This window comes from Podarcis gaigeae, assembly GCF_964106915.1.
Source record: "Podarcis gaigeae genome assembly, chromosome: 4".
Taxonomy (NCBI): Eukaryota; Metazoa; Chordata; class Lepidosauria; order Squamata; family Lacertidae; genus Podarcis; species Podarcis gaigeae.
Window position 1 is genome coordinate 42,274,318 of NC_139677.1, and position 11,787 is coordinate 42,286,104.

Here is an 11,787-nt window from a genome sequence, read left to right on the forward strand (position 1 = left end):
GTATATTTCACATCAATGCTTCATCCTTAGGCTATTTTCTCTGAAGTAAAGTCCTTTTGATTTGATGGAGTTAACTTTCCAGCAAGCATACGTAGGATTGCAGCCTTATTTTAATTTCCAGTTGATAATGCACCCAGGTGTTCAGTGTCACATCAGTTTCAGTTTCCTCTGAATATGTACCACTTCAGGTGAGGGATACCATTTTTGGATGCCCCCATGTGGAAAACAAAGACATCCTACCTGCAATTAAAAACAACAGTAACCCTATAAAGGGGTTCTAAGTCAATTTGCTCTTTGCTACGCCAGTTTTCTATTGGGTCAGTTTTAAAGCTGACAATTTCTGCAAAGGAATAGTCCTCCGTCCTAAAATCATTTCCAGGAAAAAATGTGGCAACAGTGTAGGGGATCTTAAAATGGTTAGCTTGCTATGACAAGGAAACAATTTTAGCTAGCACTAAACTTGCATGTGCTGAAGGAGAGCATATTGCATGTGTCAGCCTGAAATATAAACACTGGTGCGATGCCATTAAAATCTTTTTTTAATTTTTTTATTCTCAACAATTCCTGAGCTGTGCTGCATAAGCTGCTGTTCTGGCAATCATTCAAAAATCACCTGTAGACATTCAGTCACGAATAATGAAACATACCGAACAGCATTAATCCTGTATTAATAAACGGCTACTGTTTATATTTATTTGAAGGTGAAAAGTTGTATGCATTAGAGTGAAATACAGCTGAAAGAAATATTGCAGTCCATATAATATAAGCAGTAGCAAAAGGTCTCTCAATGTCCCACCTGTCATATGCCCTCCCCTCCATTTATTCCCCTTTCCTCTGATTCTCCAAAGCACCTCAAAGCCAGGAGGCCAGAGTCCTGCACTAGGCATGCACTCTTTACATGTCATCTCTATCCCCACCACAATCCCACATTCATGGTGAGAAAAAACATATACGGGTAGCCATTTGTTGCTATTTTACAAAACACCATTGCATTTCTCATTGCATGCACCTGTAGCCAGTGTGATGTAATGATTAGAGGGTTGTCCGTTGAGTGTGGGGGCCTAGACTCAAATCCCCACTGAGCTTTATGAGAATAAAATGGGGCAGGGCTTTTGTTGTTTAGTCGTTCAGTCGTGTCCGATTCTTCATGACCCCATGGACCAGAGCAGGCCAGGCACTCCTGTCTTCCACTGCCTCCCGCAGTTTGGTCAAATTCATGTTAGTAGCTTCGAGAACACTGTCCAACCATCTCGACCTCTGTCATCCCCTTCTCCTTGTGCCCTCCATCTTTCCCAGCATCAGGGTCTTTTCCAGGGAGTCTTCTCTTCTCATGAGGTGGCCAAAGTATTAGAGCCTCGGCTTCAGGATCTGTCCTTCCAGTGAGCACTCAGGGCTGATTTCCTTCAGAATGGATAGGTTTGATCTTCTTGCAGTCCATGGGACTCTCAATAGTCTCCTCCAGCACCATAATTCAAAAGCATCAATTCTTCGGTGATCAGCCTTCTTTATGGTCCAGCTCTCACTTCCATACATCACTACTGGGAAAGCCATAGCTTTAAGACTGCCATCCTGAACTCCTTTGAGTTATGAATTATTCAAGCAGCTCTTCTCTCCTATTTTTGCTTACTGTTCTTCCGTGTTCCATCAGATTCCATTTCATGCATGTATGTATGGACTAAATCAATTTTTTTAAAGCACACTCAAACATTGGAGAAATTTCTATAAGGACCACCATTTGCAGTGAATACTGAATGTAGACTCGAACATATGTAGAAGCCAGCCATGGCTTCCTTTGCAGAACCTCGATTTTATTTCTTTATCCTGTCCTTCCCTTTTCAGCGTTGCAAACCTTTGGAAGCATCTCGTTCCACTTATCTGACTTCCAGCAGCTGGTTTCCAAGGAAACAGCAGGATACAATTTTGGGCATCTCAAATTTTAAAAGGAAGTCTTGGTGGGAAACTGTCATTGTGAGACAATTGGGATTTAAGACGCAGGCAATGTAGGCAATATTTGAGTTCATCTGAACAGAACAGGATGGGACATGGCTGGTGCTGACTTGTTCAGTAGTCTTGTAATTGGAATAAGTAGCCTACAGGTGAAAGAATGGCAGTTTATCAGGCTTAGGGGGGAAATAACTTCAGGGGGTGGGGAGAGATGATAGCTTGCTGAAAGAAATAGATATCCTCAGGCCTAGTGTGAAAACAGAGGGGAAATGAAAATTATTCTCTCTCGTAGCTATTATTTAAACATAGATGAGGCAGTATATTTGTAATACCATACTTCACTTTATTGCCAAAACCTAAAACAGAGCTCATCATGTTTAGCATAGTTATATAGATAGTATCACTTGAATGTAACAAAACTGAATTTTCTTATTGTTTGTATATAAATAGTCCTCCTTGGCTTTGCTATGGCCAAGGCAGACGGATGAGGACTGAAGCATAGCTCACAAGGCACCAGATAACATGTCTTGCCTAAAATCTGGTCATGGCATGGTTTCTTCAAAGACAAAGTCCAACCAGAAAAAAGTGCTGTCTGGGATGTTTGGGTTGGATACTAGGAGCTGCAAATGGCATATTAGACAATTTAGTTATATATCAATCTCTATCTGCATCCATTACACTGAGCACAGGGAAGCATGGGCAGATTGATTTGGGTGACAGTGTGTGGAAAGAGGTCCTTCAGCCCATTGCAGGCTGAAAAATTAGTACAGCTGTGCAGCCTGATATAATGCCCATTTATTCATTATATCTCATCTCTACCCCCAGAACTAGCTCACAAATACATATAAAACACACACAACTAAAAAGAAAAAATAATATGTATGACTAAAAAGTGATTAAGCTAATGATGGAATTAAAACAATGCAAAAGGGTATCTATTAAAGTGCAGCTAGAAAAGCAAAACACACACACACACACACACACACACACACACAAACACACAGTATAGCACACTATTAAGGGACCTTTCCTTAAAAGCAGTCAGTTCTTAAAAGCCTGCCAAAATAAAATGGCCTTCACCTCTGGTGCAATGAACCTATAACCCTGAGATTAATGCTGAGAGCCAGCGTGGTATAGTGGTTAAGAGCAGTGGACTCGTAATCTGGTGAACTGGATTCGCTTCCCCGCTCCTCCACATGCAGCTGCTGGGTAACCTTGGGCTAGTCACACTTCTCTGAGGTCTCTCAGCCCCACTCACCTCAGAGTGTTTGTTGTGGGGAAGTAAGGGAAAGGAGATTGTTAGCCACTTTGAGACTCCTTAAAGCTGGATATCAAGTTCAAACTCTTAAGAAGAGAGAGAGCTGGGCTGCATTAGCATACTGGTGGTATTGAACCACAAAAAAACTCCAACCTTTCTCAGTGGTAAATGTTGACTAGCATGGGGACAGAACAGAACCCTGAGGGACTCCACAGCGTAGAGGCCAAGCTAGGAGTGCCCCAGCACCACCACCTTGGTTTTTCCTCTCCAGGAAGCAACAGAGCCAATATTAACTTCCTGTATGGACCAGGCTGAAGACTGTGGCCAGGTGACCAGTGTGCCTGCTCAGGCTGCTGTTGATGGGCAACTTAAAGGCTCCTCTTGCTTTCCCTTGTTTAAGCTTTAAGCTAAGGTTACCAGACGTCCCCGTTTCCCAGGGACAGTCCCCAGATTTACAAATCAGTCCCCTGACAAAATCCTATCATTCAGACTCATTTCAATGAAGTGTCCCTGGATTCATTGGAGGGAAAATGTGGTAACCTTACTTTAAGCTGGGTTTGGATCGGATAGCCTTTCAAACAGAGAACTCCTTTAAATAGGACACATAGCCACACCAACAAAAAATGTAAAGGATGTCTACCTACCAGGAACTGTTTGTTTAAGCATAAAGAATTCCCCTTTGGAATTCTTTAGAAAGAGCTGTGGTGCTCCGTGAAACCCAATATGGTGGCCACATAAGAAGAAGACAGGAAAACAGGCACAGGCCTCTCTTGACACATATTTGACAACTGTGTACAAGACATAAAAACACACTTGGGTGAGAAAAAAGGAAGGAAATACCCTTTTTGGTCACACTGTAAATCCCTAAGTCCTCCTTAATATCGCCTGTCTGAGTATTTGCCCAACAAGGATGTTCTAGCCACTTGGAATGGAGTGAACGGTATACTCTAGCCTTCCTGCTGTTTTGACTGGTGAGCCAAGTCTCTTTCAAGCGCCATGTGACCACAACCACAAGCTTGCTGTCGACGCCTCCAGACAACAGAAAACAGGCTCCAGCCTGCACAGATTCTTCATTACTGCAGCCCTAAGCCATAATTACATAACATGAGAGGGCTCTTCTCTTGCCAGCAGACAGAGTTACCGCGCGCAAGATCTCAAATCATTATGCTGAATTGAATATTGCCTCAACAGTAAACAGGATAAAGTTGGTCTGCTTGGTCTGAAATACAAGCAAAGGATCTCATTAGGCAAAACAGAGTAAAACATGGCCACAGGGAAAAGGTAACAAGCCTAGTAGCATTCCATTGCTCGACATATTTCCACATCTATTTATTTTTATTTTACAGAAATCTCTATGTAATTCCAGTGCACATGCTCATCCACTTTCTTTATGAGCCAGTGACTAATTGTGCCCCTATAAAGCATGTTTGCCTTTGGACTGGTAATCACATTATCATACTGTCTTTATGCGCAGCATTTTAAGAACACAAGAATAATTAGTGGCTCTTTCCCCAAGAGTGAGTTGATTTTGCTGGTCATGGTGATATAAGTCAGTAGGGGTTGTAGCTAATTGATATCTGGATTCAGATTCCATGCAATACTATTAATTTATCTATTTGAAAATATTAGTTGATTTTCTTGCAAAAGCAACCCAAAGACGACATAGAATAATAAATAAGCAAACACCTACATTAAAACTAGCAGAAAACAAAACAAAACAAAAATCTAAACAACCGTCGTATTTTTAAAAGGCAGAATTAAAACATCCCACCCACTTAGAGGCCACAGATAATCAAAAGCTAAAGGCCTGGTGGAAAATAAAGACCGGTTGCCCCTAAAGGTGTGCAGTGATGGTGCAAGGCAAGTTTCCCTGGGGAGAGCATTCTGCAAGTGGGGAACCACCATTAAAGAGCCCTGTTCTCATGTTGCCACCCTCCAAACCTCTTCTGGAGGGGCACATATCCCTTCCATGGAGGAAGGAATGTGAAACCAGGCACATGAAATTTTTGGGGTTACACATGAAGCTCATCATGCAGGCCTTTCCACTGCCCAAGAAATCAAACAAGGCATGCATGATCCACATTTCGTTCTGCAAACCTGGACTAACACCAGCACCAATGCTTCTTACAGATAAGTAGGTAGGTAGATGCCAATTAGCCACCTCATTAGTCACAGTTGTATAAGTGCACAGTCACAAATGTATTACAGTGGTACATCGGGTTAAGAACTTAATTCATTCTGGAGGTCCATTCTTAACCTGAAACTGTTCTTACCCTGAAGCACCACTTTAGCTAATGGGGCGTCCTGCCGCCGCCGCCATGTGATTTCTGCTCTAATCCTGAAGCAAAGTTCTTAACCCGAGGTAACACTCCTGGGTTAGTGGAGTCTGTAACCTGAAGCATCTGTAACCCGAGGTACCACTGTATTGTTCTATTTTAAGCTTTGGTGTTGATGGTGTTTATGGATGGGGTGGGAGAAAATAAGACATGTGTTGTTTAAAATGCACTGCAACCAATGTGCTGTTGAAGACTATATTTTAAAAAAACAACAACTGCAGCTAGCTGATTTTGAGTTATGCAATAATACCAGGTGTGCCAATGGAGAGAGCTGCAGGCGGTGGACTGGTAATCTTGTACCACTTCCTGCCTTTCTCATGGTTATGGGAATGCAAATAAAAGGAACAGCTAGATTGACAGAAAAGCAGGAAACCTGCAAGTACTAACATATGCTAAATTACAGGAAATCAGTGTGAAAGTGCATTCCTGAGCACACACATTGTAAACCAGTGATCACCTGTGAAATAGCACTGGCTCAACACTTCCAATAAAGTCTGCTCTATGGGGGGTGGGGTGGGAGAACTATCCTGAAATTATTGTGCAAGTGAAGATTCTGCTGAGGACCACAATGTATAAAAAGAAGATGGGAAGATTTGCCTTGAGCACAGCATTCTTTCAATATATAGATTACTTACGCATTTTCTAGAATGTTACCTTCAGTCTGTTGAGAATGATACTGGAAAAGAATGGATGCGTCATCTCATAATTTGAGAGCCATGGCAGCTTTGAGAGTTGGCCGTGGCCTTGAGAGAGGTTCTGTTTCAAATTGCTGCTCAGTCTGAACTTGGATGGCCTTGCGGAAGTCACTGTCTCTCAGTTTCAATTCCACCTGCAAAATGGAAATAATAATGTCCTACTTTCAAAGGGTTATTATGAAGGTACCATTAATAAAGCCTTGCATACCTTGAAAGTGCTCTGGAAATTTGAAATCGTTCTTTAGTCTGCACTTCTATAGCTACTTGCAGTAAGCACCACTGGAAATATGAAATAGTTAAATAGTTGCAATTCTAAACCCACTTACCTGGGACTAAGTCCTATTGAACTCAAGAGGACTTACCTATAAGTTACTTTTGCATTTTGGTAAACATCATTTGGAAACTTCTAGCAAATACAATGCTCTAGTAAAATATCAAATGCTGACAAGTGTGTTTTGTTTTTCTTATATTGTGTATTTCTGGATATATTTTTACTGTATAATCCTTTGACTATGCAGTTACAGTGGTACCTTGGGTTAAGTACTTAATTCGTTCCAGAGGTTCGTTCTTAACCTGAAACTGTTCTTAACCTGAAGCACCACTTTAGCTAATGGGGCCTCCTGCTGCTGTTGCGCCGCTGGAGCATGATTTCTGTTCTTATCCTGAAGCAAAGTTCTTAACCTGAAGCACTGTTTCTGGGTTAGCGGAGTCTGTAACCTGAAGCGTATGTAACCCGAGGTACCACTGTAATTAAAAGAGGGGAAAACATCATTTGCAGGACTTGTCATGTTTCATTTGGGTGAGAATCCCTGTTACTTTACTTCTCCCTGGTAAATGCATAAAAGGGAAAAGTTTGGTTAGTGCAGCCTCTCCTTATGATAGGAGAAAAGCTGCACTGTTAAAATTCTCCCTCCCGCATAATTCTTAAAATTTCCTCATGAAATCTGACAACACATTTTGTGTGTGTGGTAGAGAGCATTCAGCTGCTCACACAAAAATATGGAGCTTTTTAAAACTGAAGAAGTAACAGGCAAGTTTATACCAAAAATAATGTTGCTGAACTACAACTCCCATCATTCCTGACCATTGATCATGCTGGTTGGGGCTGATGGGAGTTGAAGTCCAACAGGGTGGGGGAGGGGAGGACAGAGTCCCTATTCCTACTGTAGGCAGGTAGTAAGTAAGGTCCATTCAACTCTCCTTTAAGAAGCCAAACCAAAGTGATCATGGCAGTTTGCTTTTAAAAGTGCGCTTCCATTTTTAAACACCAAACTTAAGCAGTAACAGGAAACACATGGCTAATAATGTTCTAACAACAAATTATATATATATATATACACGGTATATAAAATCTCCTGTATTATATCACAATTTTAAAAGCAAAGGTGCTGTTCTTTCCATCAGGATCAGTTCTAATGTCAAAGTCAGGTAGGAAGAAGGTGACTAAAGAAAGGGGAGGCAGAATGAAAGAGAACAGTTCTGCTCTCCTGACCTGAGCACCCTTATTGCTTTTAAAACCCTTCCCCAAGGATAACTTGGAGACTGTGGGAGATGAGTGGAGGTTTAAACATCTTAGAGGCCAGAATCTTTTTCTGTGGCAGAATTGGGGGGAATGTGGGATATATACATTATCAAGCTGTACTATTTAAGCTGTAAAACTGATTAAAAAACACCATTTGATCCTAAGTATCAATTGCTGATGATACTTAACATCTGCTGGTGTCTATTTATGCCCCGTTTGCTTGGAGTGCTTCTGTATCTCCTAAACCAGGCTTCCTCAACCTCGGCCCTCCAGAAGTTTTTGGCCTACAACTCCCATGATCCCTAGCTAGCAGGACCAGTGGACAGGGCTGATGGGAATTGTAGCCTCAAAACATCTGGAGGGCCAAGGTTGAGGAAGCCTGTCCTAAACTGTTGGATGGAAAGTTGGGATCCTTACAGAAAACCAAACCTACAGCAGCTGTTTATCAATGTTCAATGGATTTTGGTAAGGTAGATGTTCAGGACCATACGGAGGTCTGGGGCAAGGAAGTAGAAGGTCTTATATAGCCTAAACAATAACAGTGATTGACAGAGTGCTTCGTACAGGCAAAGGCAGGAAATGATAATCAAATCCCAGATGCTTGAAAGGATAAATGGAGACGTAGGCTCACTAATATTTTAGAGTTCTTTGAAAGTATAAACAAGTTTATAGACAGAGCTGATCCAATTGACAATGTGTAGTACTTAGACTTTCAAAAAGTTTTGACAGAGTACCTTGCTAAAGATTCTTGATTAAGCTTAAGAGTCATGGAATAAGAGGAAAGATCCAGTACAGATCAGTAACTATTTAGAAACAGGAAGTCAAGAGTAGGACCCACTCCAGATTGGTGATTTTTCTTTGTAGATATATTCAGCAGCACGTTCTGAACACAGTAACAGTGCATTAATGGTAGATGCATATTGGATTCTCCAAACCTTGATTACTTGTTCTGCAATGCTTCACCAGTGCTCCCACAGTAGGGCTATAGTGTAACAAAAGCAGGACTGAAAAAACCCAACAACCCAGTACACTTGTGCTCTGAAAAGTTACAAGATTTCAGCAGCTTACAGGATGTAATTTGCTTGGAAATGAAGCAGAAACAATTTGCAGGCACCAGGAGTATGGAAATCAAGAGTTTTGTATGGACTTCCCAATAACATGATGAGCACCGATAATCATGAATGCACAATAACAAGCATATTAGGACCGGTCCTAGGATTAAATGGACAGTTCTTCCAATAGAAGTGGAATGTCGGAAATAGAGTACCCAAGGGGACCAGTGCCTTTTACCTTGTTCATAATGATCTGGAGTTAGGAGTCAGCAGTGAGATAGTCAAGTTCTCTGATTTTACGACATTCTCCGGACTGGGTGAATGTCCAAATGCAATTCAATATAAGCCGGTGTAAAGTGGTGTATATTGGGGGAAAATAATAATAATCCTAATTTCATATATGTGCTCATGGAATCTGAGCTAGCAGTGACTGATCAGGAACAAGACCTTGGGGCCATAATGGATGGCTTGAGGAATATGTTGACCTAGAGAAATTATTGTTCCTCTCTTATAATATTAGAATACAGTGGTACCTCGGGTTACAGACGCTTCAGGTTACAGACTCTGCTAACCCAGAAATAGTACCTCGGGTTAAGAACTTTGCTTCAGGATGAGAACAGAAATCGAGCAGTGGCAGCACGGTAGCAGCAGCAGGCCCCATTAGCTAAAGTGGTGCTTCAGGTTAAGAACAGTTTCAGGTTAAGAATGGAATTAAGTTCTTAACCCAAGGTACCACTGTACTTAGAAAAGGCAGGACAGACCCCCCAAAAAGTACATAATTACACAGTGCAAGTTACACATGTAATAAATAATTTACAGTGAAATTCCCCCCCCCCCAGATGTAGTGATGGCTGCCACCTTGGACAGCTTTAAAAGATGATAAGGCTTTCATTGGATCCCATCCATGATGGCAATGTTCTACTTGGGACCTGCTTCTGGGCTTCCCATGGGCACCTGGTTGGCCAACGTGAGAAAGGATGCTGGACTAGCTGGGCTTACAGTCAGCAGGACTTACATTCTTATCACAATTGGCGCAAGCACCCTGACCTTGATTACCCTCTTGTGATGGAAAATAATGGTGACTTTCTGTCCAAAGACCCATCAATACTTCAACATCTTTGGCTTTATATCCATCAACAGGTATAGGCCCACGTTGAAAAAAATTAGGAAAGTCTTGTGGTGTTTTTCTGATTCTCATTGAACTACTTTCAAGGAATGAATTGAAAATAATAATAATAATAATAATAATAATAATAATAATAATAATGATACCCCACCCATCTGGCTTGGCTTCCCCAGCCACTCTGGGCAGCTTCCAACAAAATATTAAAAATACAATAAAACGTAAGACATAAAAAGCTTCGCTAAACAGGGCTGCCTTCAGATGTTCTTCTAAAAGTCAGATAGTTGTTTATTTCCTTGACATCTGATGGGAGAGTGTTCCACAGGGCAGGTGCCACACGCGAGAAGGCCCTCTGCCTGGTTCCCTGTAACTTCGCTTCTTGCAGGGAGGAAACCGCCAGAAGGCCCTCAAAGCTGGACCTCAGTGTGAATGAATGAATGCTCTAACTTGAAATAGCCAAGAATCTACTGTTAGTAGTCACTGACTGCTCCTTTACTAACTTTATCAAGGTGATGTAGGACCAGGTCATAAGGAAGTGACTACTGCATGTGATACATGTGCCTTTACCCTTAAGAAAGACCAAAGCACTCCATTCTCTTTGCCTCACCTAAATCTCTTTTGGATTCTCTACCCAGGCAGCCATATTGTAGTAAATATCTTCCAAATAGTAAAGTTAATGGTCTTCTATCTAGGGCTGTTCCTTTTCTTGAGCAAAGTAGGTGGAAAATGTATAACAAAATAGCACCAAATTATCAAATGGGTTAATATACTACATTTTGCTTTACAGAGTGTCCTGTTTCAATTTGTTGTCTCGTAAACAGAAATACCTTGAACTGGAGAAGCTTCTGTGAGTACAAATCTGTTTCTTGGCCATAACAAACACATTTGAGATACTCAGATCATGACTACATGTGAATCATTAAGTAAGAACCAAAACACGGTAGAGATAGGGAAGCTGTAGGCTTCAAGTAAGTTGCTGGACTACAACTTCCATCACCCCTGATCATTGAACCCACTGGCTGGGGCTAATGGGATTTGGAGTTCAACACTATCTGGCTAGAGCACTGTTTTCCTATCCCTGCATTAATAAATGAGTCAGGCCTTGGTGATGAGTTGGAGAGCTCAGAGAGCAATGAGGAACATTACCAAATTAAACAGCTGGTGCTTAGTTCATTAAAGAAACTAAATAAAAAAAACCATGCCTAAAGAAAGTATAGAAAAACACAGCTTTTCAGAATGCATTCATTTTAAATAATGATTCCAATTTACTGTAGTCCTAAGAGGCCAAAATGGTCCAAATCGGACTTGTTTAACTGCTGGTTTTCTAAAAAAGATATTGAACGTTTTTGGAAGGGTGAAGGAGGGGCAACTACCAACTTAACTTATATGCACAGGAGGATGAAATGTCAATTCCAGGGTGAAAAATGCCCCACCTAAGAAAATATGAATATTACATAAGAAAATATGTACACATGAAACTGAAAAAGCAAAGGCTTCTGGGGTAAATGCTACAGTTTTTAAGCCAAAAGGCATTAGATGATTTTTCCAGGTGCTTGCCTGAGCAATTATGTTTGGATTTGGGAGATATACAGCTTCCCTAAGGAGGCTACTGTTTTAGTTAGCAAGTAATAGTAATAGAAGCAATAACAGAAGTTACCTCTTTCCTCCCTGCCCCTTTTAGTATAATCATATAGTTAAAGGAAGCATCTCTGTTCAGCGGCAGGATGCTGGGGGCAATGGCAGGAGTGTGTGCGAGTGAAACTTCAAGCCCTGTGTGTAGACTTTTCTGGAAACAGTGGGTTAGCCATTGTGGGAATCAGAATATGGTGCATAAGATGGTCCATTTAGGGCAGGGGT

At 41.3% G+C, this 11,787-nt stretch overlaps 1 long non-coding RNA gene across 1 annotated transcript; it reads right to left on the bottom strand.

The window, feature by feature from the left end:
* Nucleotides 1-1,370: 1,370 nt before the first annotated feature.
* On the bottom strand, nt 1,371-6,608 carry LOC310842571. Its single transcript, XR_014563227.1, has 3 exons — nt 6,193-6,608; nt 3,847-3,990; nt 1,371-2,191 (listed from the first exon to the last, which is right to left on the bottom strand). It is a non-coding gene; the product is annotated as an uncharacterized lncRNA (long non-coding RNA).
* Nucleotides 6,609-11,787: the final 5,179 nt, after the last annotated feature.